This window comes from Typha latifolia, chromosome 4, assembly GCF_019914945.1.
Source record: "Typha latifolia isolate L0001 chromosome 4, TyphaL0001v2, whole genome shotgun sequence".
Classification (NCBI taxonomy): Eukaryota; Viridiplantae; Streptophyta; class Magnoliopsida; order Poales; family Typhaceae; genus Typha; species Typha latifolia.
Genome location: NC_133089.1, coordinates 7,616,797 through 7,631,799, shown reverse-complemented (window position 1 = coordinate 7,631,799; position 15,003 = coordinate 7,616,797). Strand labels below are relative to the sequence as shown.

Genomic DNA, 15,003 nt, shown 5'->3' with positions numbered 1-15,003 from the left:
AATTCTAACCTTCCTCTACTATTTTATTTTTAAATTTTCACCCGATCTTAGATTTAGTGAAACAAAACCATTAGATACGTAACTCATGAGACTACTTCTCATAAAAATCTCACAAATTTCTTACATCCAGATAGGTCCAAATATAGTTCGTAATAGTGGTATCAAAGCCACTATTCCTAGGTTGATGGTTAATAAGAGATCAAAAAAGATGATCGAGGAAGGTGCAACCATTGAGGATCAAGAACTTATCTCTATTCCTATGGAAGTTTCTCTGGTGCCACCTCCACCACTAGCAGCCACCGGCAATGAACAACCTACGTGGGCGCAGGCATTGATAGTGTTCGTGGACTCGTTGAGAAACTCAATGAAAGATATGCAAACCTCCCTTAAGGACTCGATCAAGGCCTTGATAGAGGCCTTACTAGCCGCTACCACAGCCCTGCATTGTCAATGCCGCTAGCCATGACCAAAACAGCCTCCTACAGCAAGAATAATACAAACTGTGAAAGAGGGAAAGCTAGCCCAAACCGCGACCTCGACCTCTCCTCCGACTACGGTGCAGACCACCACTGTAGACCTAGACCATCGTCATCAATGGGGATTATCACTGCAATCAACCCACAGCTAGTGGCCACAGGTCCGACGCTTCCATAACCACCGACGACCACGGTTAGCTTTCTTAGAGTGACGACCAACCAATGGTTGCTGCCATAGTTGTTGGCGACTGTCAAGTGGCGAAACCCGATGTGTACCACCACGGGGAGCTACTCCCTCATTAGGGTGGCTTCCCGCTGTGGTCTCTCCACTACAATGGGTCGTGGGCCCCATCCACAGCCACCAAGGCCCGGTGAACCTGCCGGCAACGCACCTTGGCCATTGCTACATCTGAGCGAGCTAGAGCTCAATTTTGGCCTTCCATCACCGCCGTGAAAACCAGTCAAATGGCGACTGCCACCGGCCACCTACCCTTCCTAGCTGCCATCAAGGCTACAGCAGCCTGTGGTGGCTCCCCTAGCCAAAATCCAAACCCATTCCTAGGGTTAGGGTTAAGGTTAAGGCATGAAGTGCATGAATGTCAAGGCAAGCCAAATTTTTACGAATAGATTCAACCACCTCATGTGAACCAATTTAGGACTCACAAACAGGACCTCAATCCCGAGTACGAGCCTAAGGATGACTAGTGGAATAATCCAGCAAGCCTGCTTTATTAGACTGAGCCAAACCGACATGCAGCCCAGGCACAACTTAAGTCGAACTCATGGGCTTATGCCAGCGTCAACCACAAGATCACTTGGCCTGTGATGATAGGGCACATTTTGATATCCAAACTTGGACCGTCATGCTTGATTTCTCAAAAGTTTTAGGAGGTGACTCACTAAATTAGACCTACTAAGCGGAGAAGTTTTTCACGTACCATAGCAAGCATGATCACTAGAAGGTCATTTCACCTAAAGGGCATGGCAATCAGGCAGTACCAGTCAACAAGTTCAAACCAATCCAACCACATGAGTTGAGTCAAGTCGAGTCAAATTGAGTCAAGTCAAATCAATTTATTTTATTGCCTTTATCTTGTATTATAATTGTTAAATCATTTTTTATCTTCATAATAGTATATTATAATCATAGATCCCTTCAAAGTACCAAAATCTTATCCATCATCTTCCTCCACGAGCCACCCTATTTTACATTCATCCACCACCACCACTATTCCGCCACCCTCCAACTACTACCGCAACATCCAATATTTACAAATATATCTAATTCTGACCTTCCACCACTATTTTACTTGTAACTTTTCATCTTGACTTTAGATTCACATGAAACGAAGTCTTTAGATATGTAACTCATGAGTCTACCGCCCATTAAAAATCTCACAATTTTCTTACATCTATATCGATACAAATCTAATTCGTAACAATATTTTACTAGTGTTCATATATTAGCTCTTTATGAGTCTTTTGTAGTACAACCCTTCAATTTGTGTTCATCTTACATTTTCCGTGTCCCGTGCACATCCGCAACGCCTTTGCCTTTTATAAGTCTCGTATATCCACTACGAATTCCCTGCGCTCACAATGGATCTTTAGACTAGCCCTATGTCTTCATATAGTCATCCAAAGCCAACTGTCATTTTTTTAAGTAAAATTAGGATGAACTCCTAAAAGACCTCTCATAAGCTCCTAATTTAAGTAAAAGATCTCTCACCATCTCCCATTCAAAGAGATCAAAGATAAAGTGGAATTAGTATACTAATTAGACTATCACTCCTCAGGCCTAATCCAATAACCGTTCATGCTCATTCCTTGGATGAAACACATATAATCAAATTTTAATTTGAAAAGGAGGTTTAATTTCAAGATAGTGTTTTTCTTTCCTTCTCTCTACTTTTCTTTACATTCCTTTTGGTAACAAGGTGGACAGGGTGTAGTCAAACCACTAGCTCTGATCAAGCTCGGCATGAAACTAGTTATGAACCTAGACAGGATAATCAAGGCTGACCTGTTTAAATTTACTTTGAATTTTACTTTTTATCTCCAATCAAGATGAGCTCGAGTTTAAAGAGCCTCTTGCACCTGGTAACGATATAAACTCAAATTAAACTTTAATCAAGCTTGAATCGACTTCAACTGAGTATTATTCAAGATTGATTTAAGTCAAAAGTTCAAATTGAAAAATTTTCTACCCCAAGTGCTAGGCACTACTCGCTATTCACCAGATCTCCAGGCGGAAAATACTCAAATACCAATTAGACGAGAATCTAGAGATTTAGCGTCGTAAGCCGTGTGGCAAATCCCTTCTTAACTAAGAAAAGAAAAAACGACGTACCAAGCCAATATCTATTTATTAGAAGACAAGTATGTCAATCCTCTTTGGTGAGGAAGGGTTTTGCAAGTAGTTCATCATACACATAGACATCTGTGTGTCTTGGCAAGTATTATTTCCACAATTTTAGTGAAATAGATTAATTAGTGCATAATTGGATCTGTGTGTCTTAGTTTTTGGAACGTTTCCTAGTAGGTCCTGGTTTTTTAACATATTCTGACCCATCTTATCTAATTCTCCCCACCCGAGAATTTCACTAAAAAACACTCAGTTTTTAGCAATTTTGCGACTAAATGAAACTCCTAAACAAATTTCTAGACTTTATTCAAGTGCGACCTAAATGAGATGAAGTAACACCTACAAGTTTACAACACAGAACTGGATGCCGGGCAAAACAGAGTTGTTGAACCAAATTAAACGAAGATGAAATTATATACAATCCAATTTCAATATATATGTGTTATGATCCAACATATGGATTAAGTCGAGTTAAGTTAAATTAGTTACTTAGCTTTATCTTATTATTTTAAATTTTAAATAAATCAGATAATCCGCATATGGATCCGATCCACAAAAAAATTTTACTCCTATAAATAGAAATAAACATGTGTTGATAATAATGATAGAATGAATTTAAGTTTAGCCAAATATTTCTTATCGGCTTTATCTTTTATCATAGCCGTCAGATCATCTTGTCTTTTTAGGAGTAAAACATAACCGTAAAAGCATCTCGATCTTTCGAACCCTAGTCACCACCCTCCACGCAGCCACCCTACCTTATGGCCATCCACCACCACACTTGGCCGTCCAACACCATCCGATAACCGCCACAACATCGATTAATTGCTACTCTGCCCTACTTTGACGAAGTAAAACATCGCACCTACGATCCAACCAATTGGGAGAGAATTAATAGATTCCTTTTCAGAAGCGATTCATCCTTCTCGAACGCAACATACAACTATCTATTGTATTGCGCTCTTCAAGTATGCTTTGCTTGTTCCCCCTTCTCCTTTACCATGGCAAGTCTTTGTGACCTTGCTCCACTATTCTAACCATAACTTTTTATTCAGATCTCCGATTGACTTCATTCCAAAGCCATTAGATTCGAAACTTCCAAGATTACTACCCGTCAAAATCTCAGGATGACCCTACAAATGGATGGTTCCAGATCTAGTTCGTAATATTGGTATCAAAACCGACATTTCTCGGACAATAGTTAACACGCAATCCAAGACGAACGAGGAAGGAACGACCACAGAGGACTAGGAACTCATCTCCATTCCTGTGAGAGTTTGTCCCTCCACCACAGCAACCATCATCGACGAGCCACAAACATGGGTGAAGATAGGACCGAAAACCCTCACTTTCCACCAGCGGTGATCCAGCCCCCATCGACGATGAACTCCATGTCTAACACCTTCCTCGAACTACCTGCACCCAAGCTCAGGTCGTCGTTCGCACTGGCACCGGCTGAAAGATCGCCAGCGACGGCAATTTATGCTGCAACAAACTCGTGGCTGGTGGTCACGGGTCCGATGCTTCCACAACCACCAGCGGCCACGGCTATCTTCCTCGGGTCGACTGCCAACCGTCAAGTGGCCACCGCAGCTGCCGGCAACCGTCGAGTGGCCAAACCCGAGAGCCACCACCGTGAGAAGCTATCCCTACGTCGAGGTGGCTCCACTACGACTTCCCGCCACCGTCGCTCCCCTGCAGTAGGGCCAATGGTCCCTTCCGCAGTCGCCGAGTGCTAGTGGACCTACCGGCGAGGCGCCACGGCAGCCGCCGCAGCCACCCGAGCATGATCTGTTACGAACCAAATCTAGAACGATCCGCTCGTATGATGATCCTAAGATTTTAACGATAGTAATATTAGAAGTCTCAAATCTAATGACTTTGAAATGAAATCAAACAGAGATTCGGATTGAAAGTTATGGTTAAAATAAGCAAGATCAAAGTAGAGCAGAATAGTAATTAACCGATGTTGCGACGATTGTCGAAAGGTGGCGAACAGCCAACGGTGGTGAGAGACGGTCGTATAGTAGGTTGGCTGCTGGTGAAGGGTGGTGGCTAGGGTTTGGAAGGTCGGAATGCTTCTACAGCTATGATATACTCCTAGAAAGATAAGGCGATCTAACGACTATAATAAAATATAAATAAGATAAGAAATATTTAGCGAAACTCAGATTCATTCCCTAATTATTATCTAACACATGTCCACTCCTATTTATAGAAGTAAAAATCCCTAGCAAATTTGATCACATGCGAATTACCTAATTTATTCAAAATTCAAAATAATACAATAAAGTTAAGTAACTAAATTTACTCGACTTAACCCATGTGGTCGAATTGTTATGATTTACGTTGTCCTTATCCTCAAGGTGACTAGTACACGAGCTGGATCTTCTGATTTACATCGTCCTCGTAAGCCCACGAGTCTGCATGCAAATACGACTCAATTCGATAGCGCAGGCCCACCGTTTGCTCCACCAGTTGTCATCGAGCTCCAAGTCATGCTCATGGCCTACTAATTGATTTGCGCAAGTTGATCGAACCAGATCGCAAAAATTTATCATGCCTTGAGATACGTGCATTTCGTCTCTCCTACTCAATACCCAAAAATTTAACCCTAGAGCTAAAATTAGATTTCGACCTAGGGGCGCTACTATGGATTGCATGGGCACCAACGACGACTGGGCAAGGTTATTGGCGGAGCGACGATAAGCAGCAGTGGAAGCCAAATATCGAGCTCAGGCTTAAGTGGTTGCAACGACGGCCGTGGTGCTTCGCTGGCAGGTCCCTCAAGCCCCCGGCGGATGCGATTAGTGACTGTAATCCCACTCCATGGAGCCCCGACGGCGGCGAGGCCTACGGAAGCCAACCCAACGTGGCTTCGCTCGAGCAATATCACTGTGAGAGTGGGCGTCGGGTTAGGCCATGCGGTGATCGCCGACGACTGCAATATCCACCACGATCTTGTGGTCGCTAGAACGCCAAACACGCGGCCACCTGCTGCAATTTTGTTGCAACGAGGAGGATCGTCGACGGCGCTCTTTCAACCTTCTGTAGTGGCTATCGTTGGTCTAGCTCCGGTGCGAGAGTCTCGTAGAAGGGAACAGACGTGGCGACAGGGGTCGAAAGCGACCAAATTGCCCTAATGGGAGGCTATGGTTTTCGACCCTAGCTCCCATCATGGGGAGGGAAGACAAGTAGGGGGTCGTCTCTATCGGGTGCTCCGGTGTCGATGCGGTGGCAGGCTCGCCTTGCAAGAATGGAACACGCTCTTCAATCGAAGGAGGGGTTTTTGCCGACGATTGGGTCTCCTATTCACCTCCCTCATGGTTTGAGTTTTCTAACCACGGTTGGCTAGATTCAGTCATGGCTGGCAACCTTTACAACACAAGTGGTTGGGGGACGACTAGTAGTGCCTCTATCAAGGCCTGGATTGAGTCCTTGAGGGCGGTTTAGATCTCCTTCGTGTTCTCCTTTGACTCGACCAAAAAAAAATTTAAAAAATGCTTTTGCCCATGCTAGAGGCTCATCGTCGACAATTGATGGATGGAGAGGCGCCAAAGAAACTCCCACAGGAACGGAGATGGGTTCTTGGTCCTCCATGGTCACTCCATTCTTCTTGGATCGCGTGTTAACCATTGTCCGAAGAACATCAGCTCTCATACCAATGTTATGAATCAAATCTGAAACAATCCACTCGTAGGATGATCTAGATAATTTGAGGGGTAGTAATCTTAAAAATCTCAAATATAATTATTTTAGAATAAAATCAATCGGAGATCCAAATTAAAAATTATGGTTAAAATAGTGCAACAAGTTTGAAATAGGATAAAATAATAATTAACCGACATTGCAACTATCATCGAAGAATGGTAGAGGACGACCGTACAGTAGGATGGTTGCTGATGGAGAGTGGTGGCTTGGGTTTGAAAGATCGAAATACTTATACAGATTGGATCTACTCCTAGAAAGATAAGGCGATCTAACGGCTACAATAAAAGATAAAAACAATAACAGCTACAATAAAAGATAAAAACGATAAGAAATATTTACTAAACTCATATTCATTCCCTGATTATTATTAACACATGTCCACTCATATTTATAAGAGTAAAAATTCTCAACCAACCGAATCCACATATGAATTATGTGATTTATTTAAAATTTAAAGCAATAAGATAAAGATAAATAACTAACTTGATTCGAATCGACTTGACCCGACTTAACTCATGTCGTCGAATCGTAACACAAGCTTGATATTTGGCTTCCATCGTAACACAAGCTTGATATTTGGCTTCCATCGCCGCTCCGCCGCTACAAGAATCACCTAGAGGTCGAATGCCGACGGCCCACAACCTTGTCCGGTCGCCACCAGTGCCCATGTAGCCCACAACAACACCCCTAGATCGAAATCTAATTTCAACCCTAAAGTTAAGTTTTTGGGTATTGAGTGGGATATACGAAGTGCACGTATCTCAAGGCATGCTAAATTTTGCGATCCAATTCAATCAATTTGTATGAACTAGTTAGGAGGCCATGAGCTCATCTTGAAGCTCGAGGACAACTATAGGAATGATCGACGGGCCCGCGCTATCGGACGGAGTTGTATCTACATGCAGACCCGTAGGGCCTACAAGCACAACGTACAAGCTCTGAGAACAAGGTATCAAAATCATGGTGGATTATTATGATCTAACTGCATGTATTAAATCGAGTCAAGTTAATTACTTAACTTTATCTTATTATTTTAAATTTTAAATAAATTAAATAATCCACTTGTAAATTCGATCTGTTAGAAATTTATACTCCTATAAATAGGAGTGGACATGTGTTATAATAATGATGGAATGAATCTAAGTTTAACCAAAGATTTCTTATTATCTTTCATCGTAGCCATTAGATTGTCTTATCTTTTTAAGAATAGATCATAACCATATAAACACCCGACTTTCCAAACCCTACACACCACCCTTCGACGATTGCTTAGTTAAGTACTATTCTGCCCTACTTCGATCTTGCTCCACTATTCTAACCATAACTTTTTAACGAGATCTCAAATTGACTTCATTCCAAAGCCATTAGATCTAAGACTTCCAAGATTCCTACCATCAAAATCTCATAATCATCCAACGAATGGATCGTTCTAAATCTCGTTCGTAACAATATGACCCCACATACTCAATCCTAACATAAACGATGGAAAAATTAAAAAATTTACATTCATAATCCTTCCACAAAAGAGTACACCTAAGATGACCATCACAAGAAATACTGTCAAAAATTGTCAAAAAAAATTGTGTTCGTTTCAAAGATGACAAATTTAGACAAAATATTATGACAATATCAAATGACAGCAATACAACATAGACCTCAGAATTACAGAATAACACCATGGCTATAGATTGCCAATCAGTCCGAAAAGATGGTAATTTTGAAAGAGGTATCAACACAGATCAAAATAGAAAGAACATGTGAGGAATGAAAATGTAAACATTCTTTTCAAATAAGATATAATCTAGAAAGCAGATGTAGAGTTTGTAGCAGCATCAACATAGATAACTTCTGATGCAGATAACTTCTGATGCTGACAAAAAGTTATGTGTTCATTATATATATTAATAAAAATTTCATTCTCTTGATATGCATGAAAGCATTTCTTATAATAGCTCATTTATGCACTATCATAAAGACCTCAGAATCGCAGAATGGCAGCATGGCAATAAAATGCCAATCAGTCCCGAAAGATGGTATGATTGAGTAAGCTATCATCATCGGTCAGAGCACAAATATGGAATGATAAATAAAGCACTGGGCAAAAGTACCCACATAAAAATAAAATAAAAAAGATTAATTTCTCCTGGGTCACTCCAAGAATGGTAAATTGTCAGTAACGACATCAAAAATAGCATTCAAAAACAAGGATATTAAAAGAAATGAGTATAGAAAATAGCAGGCGCATAAATAGTAACTTAAATCATCTCTGTATGTTCCTAAGTTTGAATCCAAACCTTCGTAGTGGGCAATGACTATTGTCATTCAACTTCTTATATTCTTTTGTATATTCTTACCAGACACCTATGATTTAGGAACACTAAATGGTTTGCAAAACTCATAAACTTAACTCTTTCCTAGTGCGAGAGGCATTGCTGACTGGTTGTACACAAGTCTTGCTTGATTGAGCCTTCCTAAATTTCAATATCATGCTTCACTTGATAAGATTAAATTCATGCCATTTCCAAACCTAATTCGAGCAAACATACTAACAAGATGCATTTCTCTAGATATGCATGAAAGTATTATTAAAACTAGCTAATTTGCGCAGCATCATAATGACCTCAGAATTGCAGAATAGCAGCATGGCTTTGAAAAGCCAATCAGTCCCGAAAGATGGTATGATTGAGTAAGCTATCATCATCGGTCAGAGCACAAAAATGGGATGATAAATAAAGAACAGGACAAAAATACCCACATAAAAATAAAATAAAAAAGATTAATTTCTCCTGGGTCACTCCTAGAATGGTAAGTTGTCGGTAACGACATCAAAAATAGCATGCAAAATCAAGGATATTAAAAGAAAAGAGTTTAAAAAATGGCAGGCGCAGAAATAGTAACTTAAATTATCTCTGTATGTTCCTAAGTTTGAATCCAAACCTTCCTGGTGGGCAATGACTATTGTCATTCAACTTCTTATATTCTTTTGTATATTCTTACCAGACACCTATGATTTAGGAACACTAAATGGTTTGCAAAACTCATAAACTTAACTCTTTCCTAGTGCGAGAGGCATTGCTGACTGGTTGTACACAAGTCTTGCTTGATTGAGCCTTCCTAAATTTCAATATCATGCTTCACTTGATAAGATTAAATTCATGCCATTTCCAAACCTAATTCGAGCAAACATACTAACAAGATGCATTTCTCTAGATATGCATGAAAGTATGATTAAAACTAGCTAATTTGCGCAGCATCATAATGACCTCAGAATTGCAGAATAGCAGCATGGCTTTGAAAAGCCAATCAGTCCCGAAAGATGGTATGATTGAGTAAGCTATCATCATCGGTCAGAGCACAAAAATGGGATGATAAATAAAGAACAGGACAAAAATACCCACATAAAAATAAAATAAAAAAGATTAATTTCTCCTGGGTCACTCCAAGAATGGTAAGTTGTCGGTAACGACATCAAAAATAGCATGCAAAATCAAGGATATTAAAAGAAAAGAGTTTAAAAAATGGCAGGCGCAGAAATAGTAACTTAAATTATCTCTGTATGTTCCTAAGTTTGAATCCAAACCTTCCTGGTGGGCTATGACTATTGTCATTCTACTTATTATATTCTTTTGTATAGTATTACCTGACACCTATGATTTAGGAACACTAAATGGTTTGCAAAACCCGTAAAATTAACCGCTTTCCTAGTGCGAGAGGCATTGCTGACTGGTTGTACACAAGTCTTGCTTGATTGAGTCTTCCTAAATTTCAAGATCATGCTTCACTTGATAAGATTAAATTCATGCCATCTCCAAACCTCATTTTAGCAAACATACAAACAAGAGGCATTTCTCTAGATATGCATGAAAGTATTATTAAAACTAGCTAATTTGCGCAACATCATAATGACCTCAGAATTGCAGAATAGCAGCATGGCTATGAAAAGCCAATCAGTCCCAAAAGATGGTATGATTGAGTAAGCTATCATCATAGGTCAGAGCACAAAAATGGAATGATAAATAAAGCACAGAATAAAAATACCCACATAAAAACAAAATAAAAAATATTAGTTTCTCCTGGGTCACTCCAAGAATGGTAAGTCGTCAGTAACGACATCAAAAATAGCATGCAAAAACAAGGATATTAAAATAAATTATTATAAAAGATGGCGGGCGCAGAAATAGTAACTTAAATCATCTCTAATATGTTCTTAAGTTTGAATTCAACTTATTATATTCTTTGGTATATTCTTACCTGACACCTATGATTTAGGAACACTAAATGGTTTGCAAAAATCATAAACTTAACCGCTTTCCTAGTGCAAGAGGCATTGCTGACTGGTTGTACACAAGTCTTGCTAGATTGAGCCTTCCTAAATTTCAAGCACATGCTTCACTTGATAAGATTCAATTCACTTGATAAGTATTACCTGACACCTATGATTTAGGAACACTAAATGGTTTGCAAAACCCGTAAAATTAACCGCTTTCCTAGTGCAAGAGGCATTGCTGACTGGTTGTACACAAGTCTTGCTTGATTGAGCCTTCCTAAATTTCAAGATCATGCTTCACTTGATAAGATTAAATTCATGCCATCTCCAAACCTCATTTTAGCAAACATACAAACAAGAGGCATTTCTCTAGATATGCATGAAAGTATAATTAAAACTAGCTACTTTGCGCATCATCATAATGACCTCAGAATTGCAGAATAGCAGCATGGCTATGAAAAGCCAATCAGTCCCGAAAGATGGTATGATTGAGTAAGCTATCATCATAGGTCAGAGCACAAAAATGGAATGATAAATAAAGCACAGAATAAAAATACCCACATAAAAACAAAATAAAAAATATTAGTTTCTCCTGGGTCACTCCAAGAATGGTAAGTCGTCAGTAACGACATCAAAAATAGCATGCAAAAACAAGGATATTAAAATAAATTATTATAAAAGATGGCGGGCGCAGAAATAGTAACTTAAATCATCTCTAATATGTTCTTAAGTTTGAATTCAACTTATTATATTCTTTGGTATATTCTTACCTGACACCTATGATTTAGGAACACTAAATGGTTTGCAAAAATCATAAACTTAACCGCTTTCCTAGTGCAAGAGGCATTGCTGACTGGTTGTACACAAGTCTTGCTAGACTGAGCCTTCCTAAATTTCAAGCACATGCTTCACTTGATAAGATTCAATTCACTTGATAAGTATTACCTGACACCTATGATTTAGGAACACTAAATGGTTTGCAAAACCCGTAAAATTAACCGCTTTCCTAGTGCAAGAGGCATTGCTGACTGGTTGTACACAAGTCTTGCTTGATTGAGCCTTCCTAAATTTCAAGATCATGCTTCACTTGATAAGATTAAATTCATGCCATCTCCAAACCTCATTTTAGCAAACATACAAACAAGAGGCATTTCTCTAGATATGCATGAAAGTATAATTAAAACTAGCTACTTTGCGCATCATCATAATGACCTCAGAATTGCAGAATAGCAGCATGGCTATGAAAAGCCAATCAGTCCCGAAAGATGGTATGATTGAATAAGCTATCATCATAGGTCAGAGCTGGTGCGGCTTACTTCCTCTTTTTGTTCTTTCTTTCTTCTTTTTCGAGGAGGTTGAGAGGGAGAGCAGATGAAGGGGGAGGGGGCCCACCACGGTGGGGTGACTGCCGGTTGCCGGTGGAGGAATTGAAGGGGCTGGCGAGAGCTTCAAGTCTTCTTCTTTTCTTTCTGAGAAGAGGAGGGGATGAAGCTCGGGTTTAGGTGGGAGACTGGAGAAGTGGCGGCTAGGGCTTGGGGGTGGAGCGGCTGATGTGAGGAGGGAGGAAGGAGGTGGTTTTAGCTGCGAGACGAAGAGAGAGACATAGAGTAGGGCTTTTGCCTCGAGTGAGAGTGAATGTCCTCTTATTAAGGCTGCGGCGTTGTAGCCTTAATTAGGGCTACAGTAAATCGCAGCTCTTATTTATTTACTTTTCTTCTTCTTCTTTGTTTTATTTCGTTCGAATATTACCCTTCGGATCTTGATCAAACGGCCATATTCGAATTTTATCTTTTGAGGATAAACTGGAGTGACGGCTAGGGTTTTGAGGGATGTCTGCAGAGACTAGGGTTGATTTGAGCTATCAGATTTTGATCGAACGGCTCATATGAATTCATCATGTCTATTAAGATTTAATCATACATCTGTTCCATCAGTAAGAAATCCGACGGTGCAGAATGTTCTCTGATCATTTTAGACCACTTTTTGACCCAAAAAAATGCACGTTTTTCTCTAAATTTATGAAAGCAATCTTGTACCCCGTCTGAATGGAGAGAATGGGGACTACGGAAGAGAATTTTTTTTTTTTTTTGATTGAATTTTTAGGTGAGAATGGAGGAGATAAGAAGAGCATCTATGTGACAATTTTTGTCTTTCCAGTAGAGAGAAAAAAAGATATATACTATTTTTAATTTTTTATATTTTAAATATTTCTCTCTTCTATTATACTATTTATTTAATCTTTTGAGATTTTATTAATAAATTTAATAAAAAATGATTAAATATTGGATATTATAACTTTCGCTAGGTGGATCAAGATCAATACAGATGGAGTATTTATTGTCAATAATTATCAAAATAGTGTTGGTGTGATGACAGGAAATAAAGACACGCTTTAAGGTGGTCGTTAAAACCACAGCAAAAAATTATTCTATCTTTACTAAAGCTCGTGCGATCATACTGAGACTTTGAGAAGGCCACGACGCTAAGGTGAAAGCCATTATTGAGACTAATGCTGAGGAGTTGGTGAAGATCCTGAAAGGTGAGTTAGGTGGTTCCTTAGAGACTCAAGGGCATCATAGCAGACTATTAGAACTAATTATGTAAATCAAACGTGCATTTGGAGAGGGTAATAGAATAGCGGATTGGATAGGAGTGTTTGTTGGGATAGCAATACTCTGGAGTATTAGAGAATCTTGAGGCCATTCTCCGATAAGATTGAGAGTCTTAAATTGGCATATTTTTGTAATTTTTAGACTGCTTCAACTCGTCAATTAAAAAATACAGTGTTGGATATGTAGCATATCTACATTACTTCTATTATGAATATATAGTTTCGATTAGTTTATTTTAATAATTAAATATTATATGAAGAATATAATAGTTTCGATCAGTTACATTAAATATTATATAATAATTAAATATTATAATATTATGAATATATAGTTTCGATCAGTTACATTCAAATAAGATGAGAAAAAAATTTCTTTATTTTTTCTCTATCTACTATTCCCCCTTTTCTCTTTTCTTTTATCCTCTCCATCCCAATTCAATAAATATGTCAATATTGATCTCAATGTCCTATAGAAGAATTCATGCCCGATCAACTTGATCTAGCTAACAAATTATCCCAGATGTTTTACACTTTTTATGCCATCAAAATCTTTGACAATTGTCCCACTTGCTTTGATAAAGGTGCAAATTGCATTAGACTCCGATAAAATTACTAAAAAGAAATTTTAGAATTGCTTTTAAAAAGTATAATATGTTCTCAGATGCTCCTTTAATGTTTCCACACATTATGGGTCTTCTAACTTTCCGATTTACATCTAGAGATTCCTCACAACTATTTGATCAACTTAAAAAGTGTGCATTACTCAGCTTGAGTATAATTTGCATTTTCACCATTTGTATGTACCAATGAGTGTAAATAGAGCAAGTATCTAGATTCAATTTTTCCAAAAATTTTTTAAAATAAATATTAAATCATCTCGGTTCAATTTTTCAATATATATATATATTGATATGGATATAAAATTAAAATTTTGAACTTATAAAACCTAGGATTTAAACCCAGGTTGAAGCACCTAATGTACCTTACCCTATGGTGCATCAATGTCAATTTGAGCTTTATCTGACGGGTTGATGTGCACTAATAAGCCCAAAAATAGCATTTGGTCTTGATAAAAGTACCTAAAAATCTCAAAATTGCTTTAAAAATTATAAAATTGTCATGTGGCACTCCATTATAAATTATGCACTTTTTGGTTGCGTGATGATTTGCCCATAAATAGCCTCAATGATCAGCTATTGACACCAATTACCTTAAAAAATGTGTTGACATTAAAATTATATTATACACCATTAATGCCATGATGATCTCATTACTACCATATTAAGCATGACTAGGGTGCAAAAAAAGTATCTTAACAAATGACCAACTAGAGCAGGCACGAAGATGAAGGAACAAAAACAAAGTTTTCTAAAATTCATAAAGCTCTAGCATCACATCCACAACTTATACTCAAATGAAACTTTAATAATATAAACCAAATTGGGTATGCCTTCTTTTTTAGATATGAGCTGGACAAATAGTCAATCATTCTTTGATACAAAGGCACTTATGCCTTACTAAGTTTTTAGCCGATAAACATAGTCATCCAATCTAAGCTCCAAGTCATTGTACC

At 38.5% G+C, this 15,003-nt stretch overlaps 7 non-coding genes across 7 annotated transcripts; all 7 read right to left on the bottom strand.

The window, feature by feature from the left end:
• Nucleotides 1–8,203: 8,203 nt before the first annotated feature.
• On the bottom strand, nucleotides 8,204–8,294 carry LOC140787833 (small nucleolar RNA SNORD96 family). The gene has a single exon (XR_012108904.1). It is a non-coding gene; the product is annotated as a small nucleolar RNA SNORD96 family (small nucleolar RNA).
• A 231-nt stretch (nucleotides 8,295–8,525) lies between these two features.
• Nucleotides 8,526–8,616, bottom strand: LOC140787832 (small nucleolar RNA SNORD96 family). The gene has a single exon (XR_012108903.1). It is a non-coding gene; the product is annotated as a small nucleolar RNA SNORD96 family (small nucleolar RNA).
• A 552-nt stretch (nucleotides 8,617–9,168) lies between these two features.
• On the bottom strand, nucleotides 9,169–9,259 carry LOC140787829 (small nucleolar RNA SNORD96 family). Its single transcript, XR_012108901.1, has one exon. It is a non-coding gene; the product is annotated as a small nucleolar RNA SNORD96 family (small nucleolar RNA).
• A 552-nt stretch (nucleotides 9,260–9,811) lies between these two features.
• Nucleotides 9,812–9,902, bottom strand: LOC140787827 (small nucleolar RNA SNORD96 family). The gene has a single exon (XR_012108900.1). It is a non-coding gene; the product is annotated as a small nucleolar RNA SNORD96 family (small nucleolar RNA).
• A 553-nt stretch (nucleotides 9,903–10,455) lies between these two features.
• Nucleotides 10,456–10,546, bottom strand: LOC140787831 (small nucleolar RNA SNORD96 family). The gene has a single exon (XR_012108902.1). It is a non-coding gene; the product is annotated as a small nucleolar RNA SNORD96 family (small nucleolar RNA).
• A 695-nt stretch (nucleotides 10,547–11,241) lies between these two features.
• On the bottom strand, nucleotides 11,242–11,332 carry LOC140787826 (small nucleolar RNA SNORD96 family). Its single transcript, XR_012108899.1, has one exon. It is a non-coding gene; the product is annotated as a small nucleolar RNA SNORD96 family (small nucleolar RNA).
• Nucleotides 11,333–12,027: 695 nt separating this feature from the next.
• On the bottom strand, nucleotides 12,028–12,118 carry LOC140787825 (small nucleolar RNA SNORD96 family). Its single transcript, XR_012108898.1, has one exon. It is a non-coding gene; the product is annotated as a small nucleolar RNA SNORD96 family (small nucleolar RNA).
• Between the last annotated feature and the right edge of the window lie 2,885 nt (nucleotides 12,119–15,003).